The following is a 22,749-nucleotide window of genomic DNA, read 5'->3' as shown; positions in this document are numbered from 1 at the left end:
CACGGCAGGACTAAGTATCTGAAAGCACTTGCAAAGGGCAGGGGAGCTGTGGGCAGCTTGGACAGCGCAGAGGACCCTGGTGGGCCAAAATAGAGGATGCAGAGAGGCCAGGCGAGAAAGACTGGGGGAGGAGGAGAGGTAGCTGGGAGGAGGGATGGAGCGGGCTGGCTCTCGCCTCCTGCATGGCACATGCCACACGTGGTCAGAGCCACTCTGGGGCATCGGCAATGCTGGTGGCCAGGGACGCGAGGCAAGTGGCCGTGCTGGGGTGAGGTGCAGGGGCGGGGAGAGCAGAATAGGCATAGAGGCAGGCACAGCCCTCAAAAGCGAGATAAAAATGAGTCAGCTGTACCAGCTGATGGCTAGGGGGGTCCTGGAAGATGTCAATGTTTCCATCTCGCTTTCTGGAAAACACCCGGCCTTGCACACGTTCCCCAATGGAAAACTACTGCAGCAGCAGTCACAAAGGCGGCTGCACACCGGGCAGGTGGGAGAGCTGGTGAGACCGGCTCCGATGCCCGGCAGAGGGGCCGTGCTGCTGGGCACTGCTCAGACCTGGTGGTGCAGGACCCAGACCCCGGTGTGCGCTGGCTACCTCCTTCCCTGCCTGGCTTTCCAGGTGTCCCTTGTCCCCCGCTGATGCTCAGCCAGGAGCAGCCAGCTCCTCTGCTTGGGTACCCGGGGATACACATCTGTGCCCTTGGATGCTACATCCCAACTCCCCGCAGGCGTGCCCGCCTGCAGACCAGCTTGCGAAGCCCACTGGCATGGAGGGCAGCAGCACTTGGCCTTTTTCTTTCGGCTGTCATGCAAATTTAAGGGTGGTTGATTTTTGCCTCTTCCTCCTGCAGCATCCCCGATGCTCATGGGGATTCACTAAAAGCAGCAGCGGTGCCTGGCTTCCCTCCTGTCAGTGGAGAGGAGCCCCGTCCCAGGCTCCTGCTCACACTGGATGCATCAGCTGGTGGGTAGCTCGGATTTTCAGCTTATTTCTAGCCTTTCTTCACATCATTCAAGAGAAATTTAAAAAAAAAAAAAAAACAGTGCAGCCAAGGCTAGAGGTCAAGAGAGGGATGCCTGCAGCTGCGAGTGCTCGCAGGTACAGCAGCAAGAGGGGACGTCCTCACTGCCCACTGGGGGGGGAAAAAAAAAAAAAAAAAAAAAAATATTTCACCACTATTCTCTTCCTTAACCACCCATTTAACTCCCTGTGCCTTCTGCTTGTTTCTTGCTACCTAATTAGATTTCCGCAGGTGACCGTGTTTCAGGGCAGAAGGCTGGCGTGGGGGGTGTGCAGGCCACCCGGTCCTCAGCCAGCCGCAGGGAAGGGGCACGCGTGTGTGCATCTGTGCACGTGTGTGTGTGCATCCCCATGCTCCCCGCGCCCAGCTGCCGGCCCCGGCTGCTTTGTACAGTTGGATGGAGACATAACCAAGGGCACGCTGCAATCTCTGCCGCAGGTTAGGAGATAAGCAGCCCTCCCTTAATGAGGACATGATATACCTGGCAAGCCTATACCCCTCCGTGGGGAACAACAGGCTCTTTCACTGTGGGCACTGGCACAGCTGGGAGCAGTCGCGGGACAGAGGGAACCACAGGCGATAAATCAGCTCAGCACCACCAGCTGCCAGGGGCATGGGGCCACCCCATCAGCCCCACACTGATGAGGCAGCCCCACATCGGCTGTTGTTGGGAAGCACCAGGATGCCCCACATTGGATTCCACCAGCAATCACAGCAGGAGAGCAAATCTGGAGGGCTACAGCTTTGATAAAACTGGCTTTTTCAGGGAGGTTCAGGTGGGGATGGCAGCCCTCCAGCGCCAAGGGGAAATCTGCATTTCTGCCTCCAAATGCAAGCCCATCTCGGAGGGAAAGGGCACCATTACCACGCCGAGAGACCTCTACTTGCTGCTTGGGAGGCAAAGTCCGCACTGAAAGGAGCCAAATCTTTACTGTGCCTATTTAAAGGCACTGAATTATTAAGGAGAAGTGATATCTTAAGGCTGCAGGTGGAACAGAGAGCTTTAGAGATGGCTGGTATTAAGTGTAATGGACCTCTGATGGAAAACCACCTGATTGCGGCTGGACAGTTTCTCAGCTGCGGAGCAACACAAAGCAGCCGGAGTGAGCATGGTACAGATCATTATTGCCCTGGGGAATTACTGGTTTTGGTAACCCATTGCAGCCTTTGGGAGCATTACAGTAAGCACGTAATGGGGAGACAGATACCCCCTCCCACCCTGTTCTCTGAGAATATCCACAATCCAGCCTTTGCTTTTGCTGGATGAGCCCAAACCAGCCTTTCCCTGTCTCACCAGAGCAGGGGAACAGGCCTTGCTGGCCTACCAAGAAAAAGCTTTTCTGAGCACTAGGTAAGGGCTACAAAGGGCTACAAAGATGATGAGAGGACTGGAGCATCTCTCCTGTGAGGAAAGGCTGGGGGAGCTGGGCTTATTTAGCCTGAAGAAGAGAAGACTGAGAGGGGATCTCATAAGTACTTACAAGTATCTTTGGGGTGGATGTCATGAGGATGGAGCGAGACTCTTCTCAGTAGTGCCCAGTGACAGGACAAGGGGCAATGGGCACAAACTGAAGCATAAGAGGTTTCAGTTGAATGTGCGGAAGAAATTCTTTACTTTGGGGGTGACAGAGCACTGGAACAGGCTTCGCAGGGGGCTTGTGGAGTCTCCTTCTTGGGAGATATTCAAAACCTGCCTGGACGATGTCCTCTGCAACCTGCTCTGGGTGACCCTGCTTTAGCAGGGGGGTTGGACTGGATGATCTCCCAAGGTCCCTTCCAACCCCTGCCATTCTGTAAGGGCAGCCAGCGATACCCGACATGGAGGCACAGGGAAACACCATCACTATGCACGGCGCCTGCAAGACTCGCACGCAGGAGAGCCTGAGGCTCAACATCTCTGACCAGCTGGGACAGATGTGTGCGGCGCTTGTTCCATAAAACTTGGACTGTTTGTCAGCAATGAGGAAACCCTCAAATACCCTGGAACCAGACTTCTTCCCACCCTCCCGCTTCCACGTGATTAAGGTCATGTAAGAGCTGGCTGTCGTTTCCAAGCCTCCTGAATTTGCCAAAATTAGGCTGGATTTGTGGAAACTGGCTTCCTGAGACCTCGGGCACTTCCTGCCTTGAATACCAGGCCAAAAACAACACAGCAGTGCTTGCTCTCCCAAATTTTGGGATGACTTCTTTAGTCCCACAAGGAGCCACAAGTTACAAAACTCAACGGTTTTGAAATCTTGAAGGTCAAATATTTCAGCTTTTTCAAGGCTGCTCAAGCAGAACATCGCTATGACACTGGCTGCAGGAAAATTTTGGAAGTCGATGCCTCAAAGAAACGTCATCTTCTGGTTGCCAACACTGGCACCAGGAGATCCCTTGCACCCTGAGGTGAAAGGCGTCTCCCCTAACGCTGAGCTCTTGCGAGAGCAATCGCCACTGATCATGGGGATCAGGGAGTAAAGCTTTTGGGGACCTGGAGAGTCGGAAAGGACGTTACAGCTGACTGCCCTGCCGCACTGGGACAAGAAAGCCTTTGCTCCAAGACCTCATAATCAAATACAAGACAAACAAGAAAGATGAAGTAACGAGGGTGGAAAGGAAGCCAAGGGCTGGAGGAAAGTGTGATATGTACCAGAGCTGCAGGGACTGAGGCTTTCTATTCCTAATTAACAGACTCACTTGTCTTATTTTCTGCTCTAACCACCATATTAGCCTTTTAAATATAGAAGGCTCCTCCCTGGCTATGTACACAGCCAGCCCGGCACCACCATCCGTCTCGGCTACGTTACCACAGGTTGTATTTCCAGAACCACTTGATGGGTGAATTAATGGCTGCGTTTTTATTGCCAGCTCCTCAGATTTCAGGGGAGGGGGAAGAAAAAAAAAAAAGTAACAAAAAAAAAATCATGTGAGGCTTTCACGTGTCATGAAGATGGCTAAAAAAAAAAAAGCCAAGATTTTTTTTTTTTTTGAAAGAAATCTGTAGGGTTTTTATTTGCTGCTTAGTTTGAGAAATGTGAGGCTTGTAGGCTCATTTTTCACACTTCCCCCCCCATGCCCCAGGCCTGGAAAGATAATCTATTATTTTTAAATGATAATGTGGTGTTTTTCATAATTACATGGCTCCAAGCTCTGGACCTTTACTGGAGTAACTGTGAGTGCCTGTCAGTGCCACCCAGGGCAGCCACCTGCACAGAAATCTTTGGGTTTCCATCATATTTAAGATGAAGAGCAAGGTCTCTCATCTGCTCTTCAGGGCTTTGAGAAATAATATTTAATATGAAAACCATAGAAGTGATTTACAAATAATTGGGATTGTTGATGCAGGTTTGATGTACAAAACAGCACAAACTGAAAAGGGTTGTGTTTGGGATTTGATTTGGTTTTGGTTTTTTTTTAAATTACCACTATCAAGAGGGAAACTATCCAGATTTAAAAGTTTGCCTGTAGGTAACACAAACAAAAACCCCTGTGGGATGCAGAAGAAGGTCTGGGTGCAGGCTAAGGGGAAGACAGCAAATGGTATACATGGTGCTAGAGCTGGGAAGGAAGGGGGGAAAAAAAGGAAAAAAAAAAAAAAAAAAAGGCACGACTTGCTCTCTCCATCGCCCCGCAGAACTGCAGCAAAGCAGCACTTTGGTCAGAAATGCGTCCAAGCCGATGTTTCTCATAGTGGAAATCCAACCCCCCCCGAAGGAGAGGGAGGGATTATTTTAACCTCTCGCTCCGAGCCAAGTCTCCAGCCGCGCTGCAACAGGCAGCACGCTGAGCCGATGCTGTTACTGCTGTGGCACGGCTCCAGCCCTGGCTCCTGGTCCCACCCAGCCCACGGCCGTATGGGTTTGACGACGGCAGCGCTCCCGCTGCGGACAGATCCGAGATGGCCCCTTGCACTCCGCGTACACCCGCTCCAGCCAGATGACTCAGCCTCACCCTGGCTTGCTGACGCCGCCTCTTATTCTTTGGAAAAACCAGGGTGACGCGAGTCATTTTGGTCACACCACCCCAGGCCAAACACTCTGGGCTCCCTGCAGCTGGCTGAGCGGCCGGTGCTGCGCGGACTGTCCTCGCCCCGCTGGCTGCAACGGGGCTGCACTTGTCCCCTGCGGTCCCCGTGTCTGCAGCTGGAAGCACCTGGCCATGCCGCGGGGACATATCTGCCTTGTGGGATAGGAGGCGTGTGGACCAGGGGACTTGCATCCTCGCAAGAGGTACCCGTCTCCCCACCGGCAGCCAGCCGCAGCAGGGGAACACGCTTTTTACTGTGACTCCTTTGAGTAGGGGCCACCTGTAGGGGCCAGGTCCCCCCAAAATCACATTTCCCACACCCCATCACCTTGCACACCGGGCAGGGCATGAGGGAGGAGAGGTGTGCCGGCCAGGGTCACCCCTTCCCAGCTGCACCCAGGGGCTGCGGCAGGTTTTGGGGCTGATGGCAGGGAGGGGGATTGCTGACAGGGCACGCTCCGAGGGAGCAGCAGCCCAGGCACCGTGCCCAGGGCTGAGCCAAGCTGCGCTGAGCGCCAGCAGGGAGTCGCACCAAGAGCCCGCTGCTCTTTGCACCCTGGCTGCCCATTCCGGGGAGCGCTGCCTTCAGAAGTCACGGCACCCAGGGTTGGGCTGGCTTGCTGACACAGGGCATGCCCTTGCTCAGCAATTAATGCGGATGCAAGTAGCATTTGTGTGTGAATTACTCTAAGTAACATCACGTGTGGAGTAAAGAACGAGTTCTTTTCCCCTACTCTGAAATAATCCTGTTTATAGACGAGCTCCTTGAGATGGATGAGGCTCAAAGCAGATACTGAGGTGCTGCCTACGGTTTCCACATGGCATCACCCCAACTTTGCTGGACTGCTGCGTGGGATCAAGGGAGCCCAGGGGTGTCCCAAATCAGAGTGGGAGGGCAGAAGCACTGTGCTAAGTAATGCAGGGTGTCCCCCCCTACCCCACGCCAGCCACCCTCACGCGTGGACTTTTCCTTTGGCCTGGCACAGCACCAGCTGCCTCCCTGAGCTGGTATCTGAGCAGGTGGGAAGGAATTTGGACCCAGTGGATCTGATTACCAGTGCGCAGCGCCGCTGTTAAGGAGGCGCACGCCGCCATCGCAGTGCTAGCAAGCCGAAAGCCTGGCATGAGGACTAGCAATCGCATCCAAAGTGCCTGGCTGCATCTGGACCCCACGCTGGCTGAGGATGCCTCGCTCCCAGCAAGGGGGGCTGCGGCGCTCAGCAACCTGGAGCCTGCACCGCAGTCTGAGGGAGGCAGGGGGGCCATGAGCACCCCCCCCACACACGCCCCCCCCCCGACTTATCTGTGGGTTTAAAAATTCTAGAGAAAAGGAACAGGAAGGAGCTATGTAAAAGGCTGCTGAGAAGTATTTAAATATTTCAGTTTCTACCGTAACTTGAGTCACTTGGAATGAAAAGTTTCCATTGCCCAATAAATCTAGCACACTCATTTAAAGGGGAAAAAAAAAAAAAAAAAAAAAAAAAAAAGGACAACTTTTGGTGTTGGCTTGAGGAGCGCAACAGTGCAGTGGAGGCGCTGACACGCACCACCCACCAGCAGGTACATGATGTTCTTGGCCCAGGCTGGCGTTGAGGAGGAACACAGGGCAATGGAGCGGGCACAGGGCAGCGGGCGCCTTTGCCACCCAGGGAGAGCCTGCTGGCTCATGCTGGCAGAGCCAACGCAGAGGAAAATTTAGGCTTGCATCAGGGCGGGTAGGGGGAAAAAAAAAAAGCATGCACCTTTGGATGAAATTAAACACACGTAAGAAGCTTTTCAGGAGGTTTTTTGTGGGGCTGCCCAGGGCTGAAGCAACGCTCTGCATTACCTGACTGCCACGGCAAATTTGGCCAGGGGTGCAGACACGCTCAGCTGTGGCTTCTGCGGGCTTTACTTCGGGCAGTTACCCTACTGCCCTAAGGGGGATGGCTCCGGTGCCGGATTACCCTGGATCCAGGAGCCCTCTGCTTAAAGTACAGATAGCGGGGATCGGCCCTACCCGCCCCAGGGCCTTCTGCCGTTCCCCGCAAGTGGAGCTCATTATTGTCCTCCTTTCCAGGGGACCACGCTCCCCACATCAGGTTTTGGGGGAATAGAAGGAGGTTATGGGGGGGAAAAGAAGGAGGTTTACGGGTGCGGGGGTTGCTATTTTCAAGCAGCCCTCGGCCATCCCGGTGGCTCCCAGATGCGGGAGGGAAGATGCCGCAGTGCGCCCCAGTGGCCGCTGCTCTCCCCGCAAACCGAGGCCCCGGGGTGCCCCCGTGCAGGGGGAAGAGGACTCCTCTGCACCCCTTGCAGCATCCTCACAGGCCTCCCCGCTGCGACAGCCCCCAGCCCTCCCCCTGCTTTTTTGTGTACCACCTATGCCTCTCTTTTTCTGAAAAACTTTTTCGGTGTTAAGGCTGCTTTAGTGCCAAGAAAGCTTCTCCCGTGATGCCGTTCCACCCCCCTCCATCCCAGCCTCCCTCCTGCAACACGGTGCAGGTCTGCAGCCTAAGGCAGAGCTTGTACAAGGACCACAGGCACAAGGTTTGGGGAGCTGCTCGCAGCGGATAAAGGGCACGTGTGCATGCACATAAGAGTAAACGGAGCAGGACCCTTGACAGCACCTTCTCCCCCACCCCCGGGGAGACATGAGGGACGGGGCACAACAAAACCGGGGTAACCTGAAGCCCTACCAGCCCCTTCTCCTCAGCACTCAAAAGCTCTCCGAGGGGAAGGGGTGTGGGGTGGGTTGCACTGTGGAGGGCACAAGTGGGCCCACGCAGGCTGCGGGGCACCCAAGGGACAGCCTGCCACCCCCTCCCCAGCTCCTACACGCCAGGCCCCAAGCTCAGGGCGCGGAAGAAGTGGTGGCGAGCAAGGAAGACTCTTCCTGGAAGAAGCAGAGCTCAAACCGGGGGGAGCTGCGCACCCGCTGTCACCCTGATGGACACCGGAGCACCCAGCTGCCAGCAGCAGGGCTGGAGCGACGCCCTGCCCCTGATATGGGGGAGAAATAAATACAGGGAGGTCCCCCTCTACCTGGAGAAGCAGCTGCAGTGCAGAAACTGCCCCCAAATATAACATTGGCCCCCCGGTGTTTTCGTGGAGCTGAGACACAGGCAGCCCGTGGCGGGGCTCTCCCCAGAGCCGGCTGGACCGGGCAGCAGAAGGGGGGCAGAGAAGCATCGCTGTCCCACAGCAGGCCAGCGCGACAGCATCCTTTCGCACGCTGCCGCTGTGTTTCTGGGCAGATAGCGACAGCGGTCCAGATACTTGTATAGCTTCCTGCCCAGGCTAGAGAAACAGAATTGCTGCAAATACTGCTATTTCTGGTCACTCTGAGAAACACCACCTTCCCAGTCGCTCCTGCCCTGTTGCGGGGCCACCTTTTAAACAGCGGAATATAGAATGCTCTCCCCACGACACAACCTTGTGCTTACAGCCAGAAACTACTGAAACTAATGAAAGCTATTTACATCTGAGGCACAAGAAATGTTGCAGACCGAGCACTGCAATTTGACAAGTGACTGCTCTATAATCAACCAAGAAGGATTTAAACAAACAAACAGATGGGCAACCGTGCCATTAAGAGCATCAAATAACAACAGACAGAAAAACAACACAGCATCACTAACAGCGGCAGCTTTTCTGCGTACAGGAGCAGCCGCATGGTCACAGGTGACTTTCTTCGCTCAGCACATGCTAAGGGATCAGGCCAAGAGGTCTGGGAGAGCTGGGTCCAGGTCTGCCTCCCACCCTCTCTGCTGCATCACCTTGGACAAGCCACCAGCCATCCTTTCACCCACGCCCTGATACACGTAAGGCAAAGCCTAGAATATGCAAAGCTACAGTCACACCTCCCTCCCAAAACAATGTACAGTGCTACCTGTGCCAAACGGCTGGGCTTGGAAGGAGAAACTACAGCTCCCTCATCTTACAAGTCCTGCTAAATCCAGTTCAGGTCTCACCCAGTCTTTGCAGGCTCTTGGAGGTGGGCTGGTGCTTACAGTGCTTTCATGTCTTGCCCAGGCCAGGGAGGAGAGAGTCTGAGGGTGCTTTTGGGGATGTTCTGGCAACAAATTGAAGGGAAATGGAAGGAAGAAAAAAAGGGAGACCAGGTGATTTTGATGGTCATCTTCTTTCAAATCCCTACCATGTGCCTCACATCACAAGTGTTTCAAACGAGACTCCAGAGCCCTTGCATTTCATTTGAGCAGGGTTTTGTTACAGGCCTTTTCCAGCTCGTAAGAGCAGACCACTGAAAAAAGATCAATAAAAAATAAAAGCTAAGTTTGAATTGCAGCCTCTTATAGAGCGATATTTAGACTGAACAATTATCCACTGTAAGAACCAATACACCGTTCCCCCACAGTTCTGCTATCAGCAATACAAGACTCTTGGCTGGGCAGACATTAGTGCTTCTGTCTATTAAGCTGCAGAATTTGGCGCATATTATAGCTTTCCTTTATTATTACTCATAGCCCAGATCAGTTTCTCTGTGAACCAAGAAACGGATGCGTCTGTTCATGCCTCCGAGTTTTGTGTAGGCTTAGCAGAGCAAGGTCGTGGGTACCCCACCAGCTTCTCAAAGAGCTATGCCAGCAGTGCCCGTGATACAGGGTAAAGCAGAAAGGTATTGGGGCTCTCCCAGGCTGCTTTAGGCTGTATTTTAACTACCAAGTATTGCCGAAATTTCTGCTTGTTTTTTGAGATATTTCCTATTCAGAAAAACACACCCAGACCCCAGCGCCCTCCCATTCACTAACCACGTGTTTTGCAGAGCTCAGTGAGCGGACACTGGGTTTGGATGCTAGAATGTTTTTCATAAATTACATATATTTTGGATGTAAACAGTGACTATTTGTTGAAGCGCTGTTTTCTGTTTTCTTGTTTTGATTGTAGGCTGAAGGTTGAAAGAGATTCAATTTGAGAACGTCGAAAAGTAGCCTTTGCTGTGGTTTCCTAAGTAAAAGAGGGAAGTTAAATGCTGTAACACAAACAGGGATGCGGTCCTGCCTTTTGCATGGAAAAACTCTGCTCTCGTTGACTCCTAGCAAATGAAAGCAACCAGTTGCTACAGCTTCTCCCTGCTGGGATCACATTAATGGCTTTGCCCAGGCTGCCTGATGAGGTTGCCACCACCTCCACATCCCAACCTCCTTCACGTCCCAACTGCCTTCTCATCCCAGATGCCCTCACCATCCCAGTCTCTGCCAGTCCCGCTCTCCACGCGGCTGTTGCACACGCAGCAGGCAGAGCAAGGGATCATCTCAGGTCTTTGCTCTTGTTTCGGAGTCTTTTTAACAACTCTTGAAGCACTTCGTGTGCCGGAAGGTCAGTACCCATGTTTTTAGGTGTTGCTGTCCCCTTTTCATAGGCCCCCAGTCTGTGGGAATCATAGAATTTGACTTTGCCACCTCTGATGTCTCACCACTGCGCCTCAGATTCCCCTTTCTCAGGGGGACAGTGCCTGGTGGACCCTAACTGAAGCCATTTTCAAGTAAGTTCTTGTGTTGCAGCAGCTCCAAGACGAGTAATAAAGACCAGGGCCTCTCCGCGCGGGGGCTTTAGCAGGGTCACTGCCTTTAAGAGCCTTTAATATGAGAACAGACAGCGCCTGGGAGCAGGCTACCTTATCTGACAAAGTCAACAGGGCAAGAGGGGGGCAACATTTGATGGGGTCAGCCTCCTCTCCACCGTGCTTGCATGGGCAGCCACCTTCGGTTCCAGCTGGGTGCACAGGTAGAGAGAGCGGGGAGGCTCTGCCCCGAACACGTTGCCCCTGTACATATGAGAGTGCTGGAGGAGAACACAGCTGAAAGCAACCTCTTTCATCAGCAGGCATGCTTTTGGGGAGTGTGGGGTGCCGCAAAGGGAGGAGCTCCTGAGGGCTCAGACCTGCTTTTTTTCCCTGTGCAGCACTGGCTCAGACTGCCACTGTACCCAAGATGGGCTCAGCCAGCCGGAGCAGGATTTCTGCCCCCAGTCTGCTCCTACCACTGCTGCAGGCTGAGCAGAAAAGCCTCCAAGCACTGCTGAGGGGCTCTGCCTCCAGAGCAAGCTTTCCCTGGCTCCTCATGGGGCCAGGAGCTTGCCCAAAGTCAACATGCTGTGCAGAGGTCCCAGGGGCAGCCCAGGACTCTGGCTGGCCCAGGGAGGGGGAGCAGCAAGCGTCCTCCCATCCTGCTGCAAGGTTAAAGAGTGTCACGGCTAGATTTATGCTTTCCTGTTGTGCGAGTGCCCTTTCTCCATTTCTGTCAGGCACCAGGTGGGGAAGACCGTCTGTTGCCATCTTTTCTTGAACGTAAATGTTGGATGCAAGTTCCCCAAAGCCATATACCGAGCACCTGGCACCGCCATCCCCTGCACGCTGGCACTTCATCATCCCAAACCAGGGGACATTGTTAGCAATCTGCATGGCTGTAGCCCTCACGCAGAGCAGGGTGCAAGTTTCTTGTCCATCTGTGGCTCCTCACGACCCCAGAAGTCATCTTGGGTGACTGGAAAGGCTCTGGTGGCTTTCCAGCTGTTTAGATCGGGATGTCCTCCTGTTAGTCTGAGGTTTCGCTGGGCGTTTGCATTGTCTTAAGTTTCAGGAAGCACAATGAAACTGAAGATTTTTCTATGCCAGGCTCCTGCCCTTAACTCTCGGGGGAATGGAGAGCAGACAAAGGAGAAGGAAGAGGGTACAATATCTGAGCAAAAGATCAAGATGATGAGAGAATATATTATTCATTAAGTGTATCTCCAGGACAAGTAACAGAGGGAGTGTGGGAACAGAGCTTACAATGGTCTTAGGTGCGGTTTTAAAAAATGTGTATATCCACTTTTACCTCCACTTTTTTGACAGCTGTTTGGTCCGTTTGGGATAGGACTCATCTAGCCACCATTTTTGAAAGTTGGTATATTTATATGTTCCCACTGGTTTCACTGGTGACGGCAAGATATGCATGTGATTATGGGAATGCATGCACCTCCTCTGAACCTGGAGCTCCCCTGAGCCAAAGGAGGTCTCTCTATGGATTTTTCCCCCTCTTTGGCTTTAACCGTGTGTTGCCTAAGGGCAAAAAACCAGGACAGAGCTTCCCGGGCTGCACTATGGCAGGCAATATTTTAAAAAAAAATCCTTTTGGCAGGGTTTGGGATACCTGCTGCCCATTGCAATGCCCATGGAGAGAGGTGCAGAGGTCTGAGTTTGTTCCTGAAGTTGGTGGTAGCTGGAATCTCTCCAAGAGGACAGAGACCCGAGCCGCTCTGACCCATGATCACATTTCTCTCTGGTGGTGCAGATGCCAGTAATTCATCTGCATGCTGCCTTTACCAACCTGCCAACTTTTCTCTTATTGCTACTTTTAATACTAGCCAAGTCGGCTCAGCGGAGCTCACAGAAAACCTCCTAGCTGTGTATTCACACTGCGGGGCTCCTGCTGACTTTCGGAGGGTGCCTCCCGTCCCCAGACTACCGGGGGACTCACAGGTCGCTGTGCTAAATGCACTGGAGTGGGAAGGAGCTGGGGAACAGCAGTTCTGCTCAAGGACCTGGGCCTCCAGCACAGGAATAATGAGAATTCAGGGGCTAGTCCCAAGGGCATCCCCCTCCCACAAATACCGTGCTCCAGCGCACACGCAGCGTTGGCTTCTGGCATCATTTACAGCCCTGGGGTTTTCCTTCCCCATGTGAGCGCTCTATTCAAGCCCTCATTCGGGAAGCAAAGCAGAATGAACCAACCCTGCGAGGGGCTGGTAGCTGCAGACCTGCCCCATATTTCAAGGTGGGTGCTAAAACCCTTCTGCTCAAAACTGAGCAGGGAGCCGGCGAAACAAAATCCTCCCCAGCTCGAACCTCCGCAATGGCTTTCTACCCGCCTTGTCGCCCCAAGCGGAGAGAACTCTTCACTGTCAGGCGAAATTAAACTTTCTCTTTATTCTCTGGTGTAATCTCTCCCTCCACAATATGATCCTGAGGTTTAATCTGATTATGATTCTTCATATCACACTACAACAAATGGCCCCAGCTGCCAAGCTAAGCAGTTTAATGAGATACCGTGTTGGCTATCAAACAAAAGGCAGAGGAGATACTGCAAACAAAGGTATGGCGTGCTCAGTCCCATCCCCAGGTCGTGGCGCAAAGAAACACTTGGGCAACTAACGTTGCGCCTCTTGGAGACTGCCGCACGGGGGAAAGGAAGAAAACCTGCCTTTCTGCAAGAGTTTTGATGGAGAACTGTGCTTTGCCAGACAGCGTTGGTGGATGCTGCATGACTGGCGGCCCTGAGATACAAGCACATTTGCTGGCCATGGGGGTCTGAACGCAAAATACAGAAAATGCAGTTTGTCTTTGTTCAGATGTATTACAGCTGATCTAAACATAAGAGCCCGAGACATATCACATGGCAAATCGATATCATCATTTGTTAATCCACATGCAATCAGACACATTTTTTTTTTCTTCCTGCCTAGATAAGACCCATCCTTCCCCCTCAGAACTGCAGCCATAACGTAATTCCCTCTCAGCGGCTAATGGCATTCATAAATTACACTCAAGACCTATTGTTCATTTAATCCTTTTGCTCCTATTAGCTCTGGTCACTGATCTGTTGCCTCTCCAGTCTATGGTATTTTAATGACACAGCTCAAAACCAGCCAAACTCTTCAGCTTAGTGGTAAAAAGCTGGATTTGTGTTATGAGGAAGGACAGTGTCTACCACTGACTTGAGGGGAAGAAGCGGGGGAGAAACACAGCCCAAAGAAAGCTGTCGGCTGTGGAGGGCAGAGAAGAAGACGCTGAAACAGACTCATTGATTCTGGCCTGAGCTCAGGTCTCATGGAGCTGATGAATCTGTTGGCTCACAGCCTTGGGAATTCAGCTCACTTCCAAGACAACCAGACCACGGCAAGCCTTTCAACCTTGCTCCTCCTTTGAAGTCACAGTTATTTTTTAAGGGAACTTGACCCTTGGATGTTCTTTCCTCTTCAGCACAGGGGATGTGCTGCGTGGATTAGTACTAACTATGTGACATGCCGTTACAGGAGATACTGATGCGACCCCACCTGGAATGCTGCAAACCACCCTCATTATCCATGCCGAGATGAAAATGCATGGAAAATCCATGCACTTGGAAAATGTCCACCACTAAACCATGTCCCTGAGTGCCACATCTACCTGTCTTTTAAACACCTCCAGGGATGGGGACTCAACCACTTGCCTGGGCAGCCTGTTCCAATGCTTGGCAACCCTTTTGGTGAAGAAATTTTTCCTAATGTCCAATCTAAAACTCCCTTGGTGCAACTTGAGGCCATTTTCTCTCATCCTATCACTTGCTACTTGGGAGAAGAGACCAACACCCACCTCACTACAACCTCCTTTCAGGCAGTTGTAGAGGGCGATAAGGTCTCCCCTCAGTCTCATTTTCTCCAGGCTAAACAACCCCAGTTGCTTTAGCTGCTCCTCATAGGACTTGTGCTCCAGACCCTTCAACAGCTTCATTGCCCTTCTCTGGACACAGCTCCAGCACCTCAATGTCTTTCTTGCAGTGAGGGACCCAAAACTGAACAGTATTCAAGGTGCGGCCTCACCAGTACCGAGTACAGGGGCGTGATCACTTGTCTGCTCCTGCTGGCCACACTATTCCTGATAACAAGCCAGGATGCTGTTGGTCTTCTTGGCTACCTGGGCACACTGCTGGCTCATATTCAGCGAGCTGTCGACCAACACCCCCCAAGTCTTTTTCCACTGGGCAGCTTTACAGCCACTCTTCCCCAAGCCTGTAGCGTTGCATGGGGTTGTTGTGACCCAAGCACAGAACCCAGCACTTGGCCGTGTTGAACCTCATACAGTTGGCCTTGACCCATTCATCCAGCCTGCCCAGATCCCTCTGTAGAGCCTTTCTACCCTCAAGCAGATCAACACTCCCCCCCCCGCCAACTTGGTGTCATCTGCAAACTTACTGAGGGTGCACTCAATCCCTTGTCCAGATCATCGATAAAGACATTAAACAGAACTGGCCCAAATACTGAGCCCTGGAGAACACCACTTGTGATCGGTCACCAACTGGATTTAACTTCATTCACCACAACTCTTTGGGCCCAGCCAGCCAGACATTTTTTTTACCCAGAGAAAAGTATGCCTGTCCAAGGCATGAGCAGCCAGTTTCTCCATGGGAATGCTATGGGAAATGGTGTCAAAGGCTTTACTAAAGTCCAGGTAGAAAAGATCCACAGCCTTTCCCTTGTCCACTAAGCGGGTCACCTTATCATAGAAGGAGATTAGGCTGGTCAAGCAGGACCTGCCTTTCATAAACCCATGCTGACTGGGCCTGATCACCTGGTTATCCTGTATGTGCTGCGTGATGGCACTCAAGATGATCTGCTCCATCACCTCCCCTGGCACTGAGGCCAGACTGACAGGCCTGTAGTTCCCTGGATCCTCCTTCTGGCCCTTCCTGTAGATGGGCTTCACATTTGTGACCTCTAGTCCACTGGGACCTCCCTGGTTAGCCAGGACTGCTGATAAATGATGGGAAGCGGCTTGGTGAGTACTGCCACCAGCTTCCTCAGTACCCTTGGGTGGCTCCCATCTGGCACCATAGACTTGTGTGTGTCTAAGTGGAGTAGCAGGTAGTTAACCATTTCCCCTTGGCTTATGGGGGCTTAATTCCGCTCCCTGTCCCTGTCTTCCAGCTCAGGGGGCTAGGTACCCCAAGAACAACTGGTCTTACTATTGAAGGCTGAGGCAAAGAAGTATCTCGGCTGTTTCCTCATCCTTTGTCATTAGGTTTCCCCCCCCCCATCCAGTAAAGGATGGAGATTCTCCTTAGCCCTCCTTTTGCCACTGATATATTAATAGAAACATTTTTTTATTGCCTTTTACAGTAGTGGCCAGATAAAGTTCTAGTTGGGCTTTGGCCCTTCTAGTTTTCTCCCTGCATAACCTCATGACATCTGTGTAGTCCTCCTGAGTTGCCTGCCCCTCCTTCCAAAGGTTATGAACTCTCCTTTTTTTCCTGAGTTGAGCCAAAGCTCTCTGTTCAGTCAGGCCGGTCTTCTTTCCCGCCAGCTCATCTTTTGGCACATGGGGATGACCTGCTCCTGCGCCTTTCGGATTTCCTTCTTGAAGAATGTCCAGCAAAGGTGCAAAGCAGGACAGAGGTTTTATCAGAGAAAAAGAGACCATAAGAGTTTGGCATATCTAGTCATGCTCAGCTAAAGCCAAGGGAACTTATGATTACCCTTGTGATGGTTGCATGGACAGCAAATACTATGGAGGAAGAACAGTAGCTTGAGTCTGTAATGGTACAAACCAGACAATGCTGGCTCTGAACAGACTTAGGCTGAAAGTTCAAAGAAAGCTCCTGATGATCTGTGCGGTTCCAAAACAGTTTGCCTGCCTAAGGCAGGTACAGGAGGCAAAGCATCTAACTACCTTTGAAACAGCTTTTGGCTCATTTGGAGGAAAGGACTAGAAAGAGAAGTGGATGGATTTGGTGGCTGATGAGGTCCTTCCCACAGTCCCTGTGTCCTTACTCTTTTAAAAAGGGATCACAGGGATCCTCCCCTTTTTGCGAGGGATTTTTTTTTCTTTCCCCTAAGCTGTGTTTTCTTTTTGGTTCATTACTAGCTTGGAACTGGACTTCCATAAGCTCTCTTGAATTAACTAAAGTCCTTCCCCAAAAAGTGTTACCTAGCCCCCTTGAGCTACAGCACATGCAGCCTTGCCCCTCGTGCCCTCCAGCTGTGTCAGTGATGGCATCAGAAGAGGCTATGACCTGGCCTTTGCTGCTGGGGTGCGGTGCAGAAGCAGATGGGTCTAAGGCTGCCTGCAGTTGCAGCAGAAGGGGTTTGGCTGTTTGGGTTGCTGGATAACAAATGGTACCCATCTCCTCCAAGGCAACAGCAAAAACTGATAGGCCAGATGCAACTGGGCCATGGCCTGGGATCAGGCTCTAGACCACCCTGCAGGTAAAGTGGTGCCCTGCCAGGCTGAAGGAGGCTGGGTGCACATTTTGCTGAGCTGTTGGCCTGTGTAGCTGCCCGATTCCAAGTGTGGCTTCTCTAAGAATGGAAACAAGAAGATATTTAGCTTTTTAATCCAGAAAACTTTAAGTTGCACAAATCACAGTTGTGCAGCTGGTAATTACCGCCACCCAGGGGAGCCTGAGAAGACGCCATTCTTTTTTGTAATTATTACAAAGCCTTTCAATCTGATTAATTCTTTCCTTGATGCATTTCCTTGTAATTCCTATTTGTGAGGATGTTAAGGGAAAATTAGAGAATCTTTCCTGTGGAAAATACATTCTGCACTCTTCACAGGCCTGGTCTCTGGTAACATCTGTCCATTCCTCATCACCCATCCAGGAGATGCTTTCAAAACCAGGCTCTGATCCTGTCCTTTCTTTCAGACCAAAGGCATTGCTTGGAACAGAACTGACAAACACCTGTGTCATGAGAAAAGCGTTCTCCATTTCCTTGTGCCGCAACAGAAAGGCTAAAATACATTTGCTACATGGAGCTGTTTAATTTTCTTTGAAACTGCACATCTTCCTCCAGCCAGAGAAGTCAGACTCCAGAGAGATCAAGGGCACCACGCACGTCCGCACGTCCTGTGGTGATGCCGGGGAGTTGCATGCACATGTGGCAGAGGCTGGCCTGATAGGGCAAGTGGGATCTCACCATGTTTTGGTGTCTCTCATGTGACATTGCAAGGGCCTTGGATCAGAGTCCTCGGGGGAAATACTACTACTGTGATGTTTAAAACCACCAATCCTAGCATTGGTAGGGAGAGAAACATCTAGTGTGAAGGCAGAATTAGCCTGTTATCTATCGCTGTCCATGCCCCAGTTTTGCTCAGAGGAGCCAGGCTGCTCCCACTGGGAACACAGTTTGCAAGGTGCTCTAACTTCATTGCTGGGCATCGCTCCAAACTAAAGATGGAGTGTAAGAGGGGAGTAGATGGTCTGTAATGGACTCTGTGTACACCTGGGGCCTGTGACATAAAGAGATGATGCGCACTCAGAAATGACCATTGCCACCAGAGCCAAAGGGGTGGCAGCAGAAAACTGGAGGGAGGGGGAGATGGAGAATGAGAAAGAGAGGGATAGAGAGGTGCTTGGGAGGTAGGCACACATGGGAGTCATGGTCACGTTGCGTTCTCACCAGGCCCATGGTCCAACCCCATTGAGAGAGGGCAGGACACGTGCTCTGATGGAGCAGGATGGTGGCTATTCCCGCAAGTTCTCTCCTTCCCAGAACCCTGCCTGCACTTTGCTTGTTGGTGCTCTCCCCAAAACAAGGCTGTTGGGAATTACTGCAAGCCCATCTTTCGCTGCAGAAATCAATAAATCCATAATCTGGCTCTTGGCATGGTTCCCAGAGTTTAGAGACTTTTTACCTGAGGCAATAGAATTTAGCATTAAATTAATCGAGTTCATTTGTCTCAGTTCAATGAGAACTAACGAGACACTCATTTTAAGAGCAAGTGAGATCCCGGATCGGTGTGCGTGTTTGAGAGAGACATTGCCCTCTAGCGACTTAAAGTCACACAGTGTAAAATACTGGAACGTCAGGAGTTTTGTAGGGGTTTATTATGGTAACAGAGGAACAACATTTAAAATTGAAGTTCCTGATAGATGGAGTGATGGCGTCTGTGGCAAGGGCTGAGAATGCCCCGCAGCTGTAAGGAGACCCTTAGCACCCACCATGAGCCATCTCGGAAAGCATCCCTGGTCCCAGTTAAGGCTCCAGCACATGACAGGACGGTGAGGATCACACACACCACTCCTGCCCAGCCAGCAGCTAGCAACGAGCTGAAGGTACCTCAAAAAACACCATCAGCACTCAACCTGAGCACCGTCACCTTGGGCAAAGGCAACGGTGGCCAAGAGCTCGGCCGTGAATCAGCTGAAATCCTCTCACAGCTGCTGTTTCACATCTCCTGAACAGAGAATTTCTGTAAACACCCCATGTCTTGTCACAAAGATGCATTTTAATTTCTCCCTCTTTTGCTTATGTGAATGCCTGTTGTTCTTGAGCGCTGTACTTCACGTGCATGCACAACGGTTCCCTTTTGGCCACTGTTTGCCCCTTCTTGTTTTAAGGACAGTAATTCAGTTAAGGAGAGAAAGCAAAACTGTGAGGTAAGCAAAAAGTCACAGCCAACCTAAAGAAATTATGAAGGTCAAGAATTCTCCTTCCTTCCCTGATAGAGCAAATACTCATGAAAGCAATTAAAAGAGAGGGAGAACAAATGGTCATTCCTTCCAGATGCTCTGAACAGAGATAGAGCTTTTGATGAAATTTTGTCTAATTTTTGTATTTGTCAAGATGCTTGCTTTTTTTAAGGAAAAATTAAAAACACGAAACTAAAACTTATTCTGTAGCCAAAACACAATGTGATATCCTTTTCTGGGGGAAAACCTTGGGATAAAGACATGATTTTGCAATCAGGCTGGATGTGTAAGTGAAAAGCTATTTGCAGAAAGTTCACTGTGGTAAGAAATGCAACAAGTACATTTGGCAAGGTTTTTTTTATCAGAGACCTCCTGCACAACTCTCCCACCACCACAAAAAACTGCCTCACAAAACACCCCCCCACACACTCAACCAGACCTGCACTAGATAAGACAGTAAGTAGTATACCCCCCACCAATCGCTGAGATGAAATACTTTCTTGTATTCAGCCACTTCAATGAGCATGTAAGGTCTTCCTTCAAAGCCTTTTCCCTCACCCTTTGCTAGCGGCCAGCTGTGTCGTGTCTTGCTGTTCTGGAGAAAAAGCTGTGGATGGTTCCTGTGCCTTTGTGGTCAATAGTAACGTACCTTCCAGGGCAGATCTTTAGTTTTGTATGGTCACAATGGTATTTCCTGCAGCAGCATATGCTAGCTGATGCATTTGCCTGTGTATCAACAAGAAAAGAGAGAAAAAAATTGATCAGAGTTGGCTCAAAGCAGGAGTCCATCATTCTCTGCTTGCTTACTGGCTTTGCTGATTCACTCCTGGCTGTGGGAGGCTGCTGCCCTGGCAGAGTGTCTGTGCCTTCCACCTCATGGCTCTGCAGCACACAGTGCATGCCCACGATTTCACTTCATAGCAGGCCATGAACTGCAGCAACTCTAATACAGAGCCACTGCTAAGTTAAGATATCACCACTGAAACACTTTTCTCCCTTGCTACAAAGGGAGATAAATACTTCAACAACCACAACTAAATCCCAAATGCATCAGGGCCCTAAAATATCAATCCTGGGTTTAAGAGCTCTGAATATTTTTCACTGTCCTTTCAAACTGCTTTTGCCCTCCCTCAACTTCAGAAGCTAGGCCTTCAACCACAAGACAAAAACAAGATGAAACAGGAGACGTTATTTCATAGTCACAGCTGCCTGACTCTGCTCAGCAAATTGGCATCTCTTTGTTCTTTACCAAAACAGCTCTGCTCACCAGGAACAGGAAAGCCATGCTTTAACGTGGGGGCATCATCACGAAACTGCCACTTGTGCCCCATTTAGAAACAAGCCCAGAGAACAAAGGTTTAGCAAGAGAAGTTACCTGTTCAAAACAGTTCCACACAACGTGGTTACCCATGTGGAAAGGCAACTTGGAGGATATTCCCCGGTCCTGAGCAAATAGGGTGCCAGTTTCATGATAGGGTCAGATCTGCACACAGCGGGATCTGATGCAGGAGACCGGTGCAAGAACGACCACAAAGTTGTGATCCTGCCTGACCCATGTCTTCTCTGCTGAAGAATTAACTGTAGAAGAAAGCCTCCTCCTATACTCGGGTGAAGTATAAGGAAGCAAATAGAATAGAATATTTCAGTTGGAAGGGACCTACAACAATCACTTAGTCCAAGTGTCTGACCACTTCAGGAATGACCAAGTTCAAGCACGTTATTAAGGGCATTGTCCAAACACTGACACTGACAGGCTTAGGGCATTGACCACCTCTCTAGAAAGCCTGTTCCAATGTTTGATGACCCTCTCTAAGTAAAGAAATGCTTCCTAACGTGCAGTATAAACCTCCCCTGGTGCAGCTTTGAGCCATGCCCACACGTCCTACCACTGGATACCAGGTAGAAGAGATCAGCATCTCCCTCCACGTCCCCTTCTCAGGGAGCTGTGGAGAGCAATGGGGTCACACCTGGGCCTCCTTTTCTCCAAACCAGACAAGCCCAAAGTCCCTACCCGCTCCTCACAGGACAGGCCTTCCAGCCCTGCCACCAGCTTTGTTGCCCTCCTCTGGAGGCATCCAAGGACCTTCATCTCCTTCTGAAATGGTGAATGAATGGCCCAGAACTGCACACAGTGCTCAAGGTGAGGCTGCACCAGCGCTGAACACAGCGGGATGATCACCTCTCCTGACCGGCTGGTGGTAAAAAGCTATGTTTGGTGCACCCCAGGATGCGGTTTGCCCTCTGGGCTGCCAGAGCACGCTGCTGACTCACATTGAGCCTGATCTCAACCAGCACCCCAGGTCTCTTTCTGCAGGGCTGCTCTCCAGCCATTCCTCTCCCGACTTATACTTGTGCCCAGTGTTACCCTGTCCGAGGTGCAGAATCCAGCATTTGGACTTGTTAAATTTCATCCCATTAATCATTGCCCAATGCTCCAATCTATCTAGATCCCTCTGCAAGGCCTGTCATCCCTCAGGAGAGTCAACAGCACCTCCCACTTCGGTATCATCAGCAAACTTGCTAATGGTGCATTCAACTCCTGCATCCTGATCATTGCTAAATACGTTGAACAGAACTGGCCCTAGAATTGGGCCTTGAGGAACATGACTGGTGACCAGTTGCCAGCCACATGTTGCCCCATTCACTACAACCCTCTGAGCTCTGCCCTTCAGCCAGTTCTTCACCCAGCACACCATGAACCCGCTCATCCCACACTTGGGCAACTTGTCCTGAAGGATGCTGTGAGGGACAGCATCAAAAGCCTTACTAAAATCCAGAAAAACTGCATCCACCACCTTTCCTTCATTCACTAGGCAGGAGGCCTTACCACAGAAGGATATCAAATTAAACAGGACTTTCCCTTTTTGAACCCGTGTTGACTGTCCCTGATGATTGCATTATTCTTTAAATGCCTTTCAGTAGTACCCAGTGTAACATTCTCCATAATTTTTTCCAGGAACTGAAGATAGACTAATAGGTCTATAGTTCCCTGGGTTCTTCCCTCACACCCTTTTTCTAGATTGGAATAACACTGGCTGGCTTCCAGTCAGTGGGGACCTCCCCAGACTCTCAAGACCTCTGGCAGATGATTGAGAGGGGTCCTGCCGTAACACCCGCTAGCTCCTTCAGTGCTCCAGGGTGAATCCCATCAGGCCCCATGGACTTGTGAACATACTCTTGCATACAAAATCAAGCCAGAAAGCAGAGGCTGTGCTAAAGATGCATGACTAGACCACAACTTGACACAAGGGGGAGATGCTCTGCCATGAATGGTCATCTTGCAGGCCATCCACTGCAGCAGCTCCCTGGAGTACCGGCTGCAAATCCTCTCTCTGCCACCTCCCTTGGCAAAGGAGATACTTATTTACTTTCCTGCGCAGGTGTAAGGAAAAAAAAAAGCCCACTTTGGTTTAGTTTCAGCGATTTAATAACATTAAACCCAACATTCTTTATACTCAGTCTAGAACTCTGCTCTTTTGAAACACTAAAACTGATTTTCTTTTTAAACATCCATAATATTAAAAGCACTGGGGGGAGTTGGAACTAACAGCCTTTGAAAAATATTCTCC

This window comes from Egretta garzetta, unplaced genomic scaffold, assembly GCF_000687185.1.
Source record: "Egretta garzetta isolate BGI_Z169 unplaced genomic scaffold, ASM68718v1 scaffold85, whole genome shotgun sequence".
Lineage (NCBI taxonomy): Eukaryota > Metazoa > Chordata > Aves > Pelecaniformes > Ardeidae > Egretta > Egretta garzetta.
This window is presented reverse-complemented; position numbering follows the sequence as displayed.